General features: G+C 43.1%; 1 pseudogene; it reads right to left on the bottom strand.

The window, feature by feature from the left end:
• Positions 1–638: 638 nt before the first annotated feature.
• On the bottom strand, positions 639–2,828 carry LOC113878843 (annotated as a pseudogene).
• Between the last annotated feature and the right edge of the window lie 3,686 nt (positions 2,829–6,514).

Below are 6,514 nucleotides of genomic sequence, written 5' to 3' on the forward strand. Positions count from 1 at the left end.
GAAAATTTTACATTCAGGTAATATCTCTTAAAGCATTATGAAAAATAGTTTTTATTTTGAAAATGATGTCAGGAAAGAGTAGCTGAATTCCCCTAAAACTAGTTATGCAATTATCATTTTGGTAGCATTAATAAGCAAACATGTTTACGGTTTAACACTGCAGCTATCTGTCAAGTAATTAGGAAGAATAAATGTTGCATGTGCATTAGGTTCGGAGAAGGCGATGGCACCCCACTCCATTACTCTTGCCTGGAAAATCCCATGGACAGAGGAGCCTGGTGGGCTGCAGTCCATGGGGTCGCAAAGAGTCGGACATGACTGAGCGACTTCACTTTCAATTTTCACTTTAATGCATTGGAGAAGGAAATGGCAACCCACTCCAGTGTTCTTGCCTGGAGAATCCCAGGGATGGGGGAGCCTGGTGGGCTGCTGTCCATTGGGTCGCACAGAGTTGGACACGACTGGAGTGACCTAGCAGCAGCAGCAGCAGCAGTGCATTAGGTTGAACATTACTTACATATACTTTTAAATATGGAGTTCTTTAATTTAATTTTTTGATAATTTGGACTACACACTTAAGTCTTGTTGTAATACTTTAAAACAATTTAGAAACATTTTCCTTAACATCTAGCCTTGAAAACCCATTCTAATGCCTTTATCAATAGTCACTGTAACCAAATGAAATTGGCATTTTGGGGCCTTAATGTAAAGTTTAAAACTTCACATATTCAAAGCTGTGATGAAGTGACTCCATGTTTCCATTTGTTTATATGGTCTGAAATCACAGTTCTGTATAGTGGCCATGTTTTTTCTCTCCACAAAATATATGTTGACAGATGAGAAGAACCGGCTTTTGAAATTCATCTTGACATATTGAACAAATATCATCTGCATCTGAACACTGTCTCTTGCTGGCAGCCACTCCATAACTTGGTCATGTAAAAAATATTGGCAAAACCTGTCTTAAAATTCTTAGACGTCAAAAAAATCCAAAAGGTTTAGTATGAGGTAGAATAAAACCATCAATATTCCAAGAATCCATCTAATTATGTTACTAAACTCCCCATAGCTTATAAGGTAATGAAACCAAACTGGTATGGGAACAAAAGTTTGATAATACTGACACAATTCTTCTAAAAGCATATGCCAGTAATTCTAGGATTTAAAAGGCATGATGCAAGAAGGCATTTTAAGTAAATAGGCATTTTAAGCCCATGAAGAGGAATGTCAGAATGAAGCCTGTAATTCCAACGAACCAAAGTACTTCCCAGAAACTCTAATGGACTATGGTAGGAGTTTTTAAAATTAAGCTGTAATGAAGTGACTGAGAATAAAATGTGTAATATGAAAGAATGGAAAATCCTGCTAAGACTACCAGTAACCAAACACACTGAGCACCCTTCTCTTAGAAAAACCCGGTTTACAATGCTTTCATTTGCATATATGAAAGTTGTGAGCAGTCCAGTTCCAAGAGCAATTCTCGTTACATGCTGCATAACAAGTTTTACACCCAGAATCAAAATATATGGAAGACTTTTTTGCAATCCCTTGAAGAGGTATTTGAATTCTGAGAAGGAGCTACAATGATCTCCAGGCTTGCTTCATTGTGGGAGTGACTCCATAACTGGCTGTGTACACATCCGTGGGAACAGCTATGGACTCCTGACCTTCTAGTAATATCTCTGGAGCTTAGATTTTCAGCACACTCTTTAGGTATGGAGTTTATCTGAATATGAACATCTCCAGAACAAAAACAGGAAGCTTCTCCTGTCACTCTTGTTTGGGCACGTTGGGAGGCTGAGGCATCCTCACTGACTACAGTTCCAGAAGGGCTGCGCAATTGGCTAAAGTTGGTTTTACATGAGCCTTGAGATCCAAATTTCTTTACTTCTGGGTTCTGCCTCCTCTTGTGACACTGAGTGGACTGAGGCCCGGGCGTCGACAGCAGGAACAGTGGGAGACACCCTGAGGCTTTCAGGCAGGGCCATCACCATCAAAGCCCACTACCAGCATCTCAGCCCTGCTTGGCAGCCCACGTCGTTGTCTTTCCAATGCCAGTATTACCCAGTTTGGGCTTCCCAGGTGGCGCTAGTGCTAAAGAATCTGCCTGCCGATGCAGGAACTGTACAAGATGCAGGTTCGATCCCTGGGTCAGGAAGATCCCCTGCAGGAGGGCATGGAAACCCACTCCAGTATTCTTGCCTGGAGAATCCCATGGAGAGAGCAGCCTGGCAGGCTACAGTCCCTAGGGTCGCAAAGAGTCGGACATGGCTGATGGGACTTAGCATGCACATATACACGTTACCCAGTATAAATAACTGTTGAGCTAAAGGAAGGACAAATTTCACTACCTTTCCCATCCTTCTCCCTCAGTTCTTGATAAGCCAGGTAGACATAAACAGGGCCCAGATCCCCAGCCCCCAGACCTCCAGGAGCAACGCAGTTGTGATCCTCTAGCTCTCCGTCTGCCCATCATGTTGTGGAGAGGCCTACCATCTGTAGACCTGACTCCTGGGTTACTGTCTGGCCCCCCACCTCCACTCTGCCTTTATTCTCAGGCGTAGACTCATGGCTACTCTTCCTGCCATGGAGGAAGTCCAGGTGAGGTCGGGCAGGAGGATGGGTACATATTGCCCTTGGGCCAGAAGCTAGATGAAAATGTGCATTCCTCCCATTGACTGCATTCCCGGGATTTAATGAGCTGTTTTGAAAGATGCTTGATGAAGTGATATTTTCTCACAGATATTTCATGATTTATGTAAGGAGAAAAAAAGCTGGCCTCTGTGGGCTTCCAGAGGAACCTGCTTCAGATGAGGGTTGGGGGCCATGCTGACAGGAAGTAACGAGATTTGTAAGCCAGTGTGATTCTGTCTCCAGTCAACAGGGTGAACCCTAAGTTTTGTTCTTAGATCACGTCTCTGATGACTTTGACAATGTCACTTCCCCCTCTGAAATCTTCAGTAACCCTGTGTGCTGACAGAAATATTCCGATTTCCTTTCACTTTAATCCAATTTTTCCATAATTTGAGTCCAACCTGCTCCTTTGGTCTTCTCTCTTGTTTCTCACTTCATAAATCTTACACCTCAGGTCCCTTCAAAAACAAAAAATAAGCAAACAAAAGAACTTGTCCTTCCCTGAAAACAGGTTCTCCAACTAGTTCAGCTGCTAATTAATGAGCAATGGGACCCTGGTTAATCATTAACATCCTCAAGTCCCAGCAGCATAGCTTGTAAAACCCAAGGGCAAGGCTTGGTCTAGTGAATTTCTCACATGTTGCCCGGGTATATCTAACACACATCAAAGTCTGTGAATCTCTGGACCAAAAGCCTCCTCCAACTCTGATTTTCCCACACCTTAGCCATGCACGGCAATTCTCTGCACCCATGTGTTTATTTAATAAAGTACCTTCTCCTGAAATGTTTTGCTTTCCCTCTGATTAACCCCAGCGCATCTGTGTGTACATGTGCATGCATGCATGTGCACGCACACGGGCGCACACACACACACACACACACACAATCAGTGTCCCTTAAGATGACTTTCAATGCCACCTCCTTTAGAAAGTCTTGCCTGAGGGCTGAGCTTGCCTTCTTAAGCTCTTTGGTCAACACCTTGACCACAATCAGTCCTAGTTCTTAAGTGAGTTTTGTTTATGGTATCATTAGTAGATTGTAAACTTTCTGAGCATAAATGTCCCTTCCTGTTCATCCTTCATTTTCCACCTTATTCATGGGAGCAGCTCTTGAGAGTAGGTTGAATAGAGTTAAACTGTCCTTGAGAGACATCTTAGCAAAGGTGACTTGTTGGAGGGCCTTGGGAAGATTGCTGATGAAGGTGAAGGTCATGTGTCTCTCTATCATATGACCTGACCAGTCACATTCTCTGCCTCTCTCGGCATGTGATGATGGACTCAAGAGAATAAGAAAAGCTGCAGCTGTTTTTTGTCAAAATCAGATGATTTTATATCTGTAATCTTGCAACCAGAGCAGTTGAGCTGATATACTTAATGACTCACTCTATACAGACGAAAGTCTGTTCTTGAGAAATGAGGAGGGGGAACCATTAATCTTTTATAAAATAAACAGAGTGGTAATTACACTTGGATCTGAAGAGTACAGACCCTGAGCTGGAACGCGGCATATAGGGACCCGCCAAATTCCATGACCAGTGAGGAGCACCCGGGTGATAATTGATTGTGGGATCCTTTTCCCTGTGGTCTCTGAGGGACTGTCAGAGTATCACCAGTTTTGAGAAGGCCCTTATCAAAGGAACTGCCTCAGCTTCGTGAGAAAGAAAAGCTTGTCATCATCTAAGGCCTTTGGGGAACTTGCTTTTCTAAGTTTGCTTTGAAGCTTTGGGTGCCCACTGGGTCAGCATTTTGCTTTGGGTTGCCTATCCCTGTGTCACATCCATGCCTTTCCCACCCACCCACCCCCATACACAAGTTCCTGCTTCTCCCCGAGGCATGCAGGAGAGAGGCTCTGTCCTTGGCTTTCCCAGTACTCACTTATTCCCTAATCCCTGAAGACTGCCCAGCATACCCCTCAAGGTCATGAAACATCAGCTTTCTCTGCTGACAACCAGGCTCAGCAGTCTCTTTCCGACATCCTGCTTGACTTCTCAAGGGCACGTCAGATGTTGGACTCCCTTTGTTGCCTTGGCTTCCAACCCAATTCACTTCTGCTTCTCTCTTCTAAATTCTTCTGATTCCTCTTCCTTGCTTGTCACTTAAACACTAGCATCTCCACACTTCTTTCTTAGGTCAGCCTCCTTTCTCCCACCTCATTCTCTTTTTTTTTTAATTGAAGTATAGTTGATTTACAATATTGTGTTAGCTTTCACATCTATAGCATAGTTATTCAGTATTTTTGCAGATTATATTCCATTAAGGTTATTACAAGATACTGCATGCATGCTCAATCACGTCCAACTGTTTGCGACCCCTTGAACTGTAGCCCTCCAGGCTCCCCTGTCCATGGAATTTTCCAGGCAAGAATACTGGAGTGGATTGCCATTTCCTACTCCAGGGGATCTTCCTGACCCAGGAACTGAACCCAAGTCTCCTGTGTCTCCTGCATTGGCAGGCAGATTCTTTAACACAGGGCTAATAGAAGATAATGAGTATAATTCCCTGTGCTTATCTATTCCTTGTTGCTTATTTATTTGATATATGGTAGTTTGTTTCATTTAATCCCACACCCCTGATTTGTCCCTTCACACTTCTCTCTTTGCTGTGGTAACCACAAGTTTGTTTTGTCTGTGACTCTGTTTCTATTTTATATATACATTCATTTGTATTATTTTTTAGATTCCACATATAAGTGATAAATACAGTATTTATATTCACATTGCTGCAAATGACAGTATTTCATTCTCTTTTCAGTTCAGTTCAGTCACTCAGCTGTGTCCGACTCTTTGTGACCCCATGAATCCCAGCATGCCAGGCCTCCCTGTCCATCACCAACTCCCAGAGTTCACTCAAACTAATGTCCATCAAGTCGGTGATGCCATCCAGCCATATAATCCTCTGTCATCCCCTTCTCCTCCTGTCCCCAATCCCTCCCAGCATCAGAGTCTTTTCCAATGAGTCAACTCTTCGCATGAGGTGGCCAAAGTACTGGAGTTTCAGCTTTAGCATCATTCCTTCCAAAGAAATCCCAGGGCTGATCTCCTTCAGACTGGTTGGATCTCCTTGCAGTACAGTCAAAAAGCATCAATTCTTCAGTGCTCAGCTTTCTTCACAGTCCAACTCTCACATCCATACATGACCACTGGAAAAACCATAGCCTTGACTAGATGGACCTTTGTTGGCAAAGTAATGTCTCTGCTTTTGAATATGCTATCTAGATTGGTCATAACTTTCCTTTCAAGGAGTAAGCATCTTTTAATTTCATGGCTGCAATCACCATCTGCAGTGATTTTGGAGCCCCCCAAAATAAAGTCTGACACTGTTTCCACTGTTTCCCCATCTACTTCCCATGAAGTGATGGGACCAGATGCCATGATCTTCGTTTTCTGAATCTTGAGCTTTAAGCCAACTTTTCACTCTCTTTCATTTTCATCAAGAGGCTCTTTACCTCCTCTTCACTTTCTGCCATAAGGGTGGTGTCATCTGCATATCTGAGGTTATTGATATTTCTCCCAGTAATCTTGATTCCAACTTGTGCTTCTTCCAGCCCAGTGTTTCTCCTGATGTATTCTGCATATAAGTTAAATAAGCAGGGTGACAATATACAGCCTTGATATACTCCTTTTCCTATTTGGAACCAGTCTGTTGTTCCATGTCCAGTTCTAACTGTTGCTTCCTGACCTGCATATAGGTTTCTCAAAAGGCAGGTCAGGTGGTCTGGTATTCCCATCTCTTTCAGAATTTTCCACAGTTTATTTTGATCCACACAGTCAAAGGCTTTGGCATAGTCAGTAAAGCAGAAATAGATGTTTTTTCCGGAACTCTCTTGCTTTTTCCATGATCCAGCAGATGTTGGCAATTTGATCTCTGGTTCCTCTGCCTTT

The sequence above is a fragment of the Bos indicus x Bos taurus genome, chromosome 20 (genome assembly GCF_003369695.1).
Source record: "Bos indicus x Bos taurus breed Angus x Brahman F1 hybrid chromosome 20, Bos_hybrid_MaternalHap_v2.0, whole genome shotgun sequence".
NCBI classification, from domain to species: Eukaryota; Metazoa; Chordata; class Mammalia; order Artiodactyla; family Bovidae; genus Bos; species Bos indicus x Bos taurus.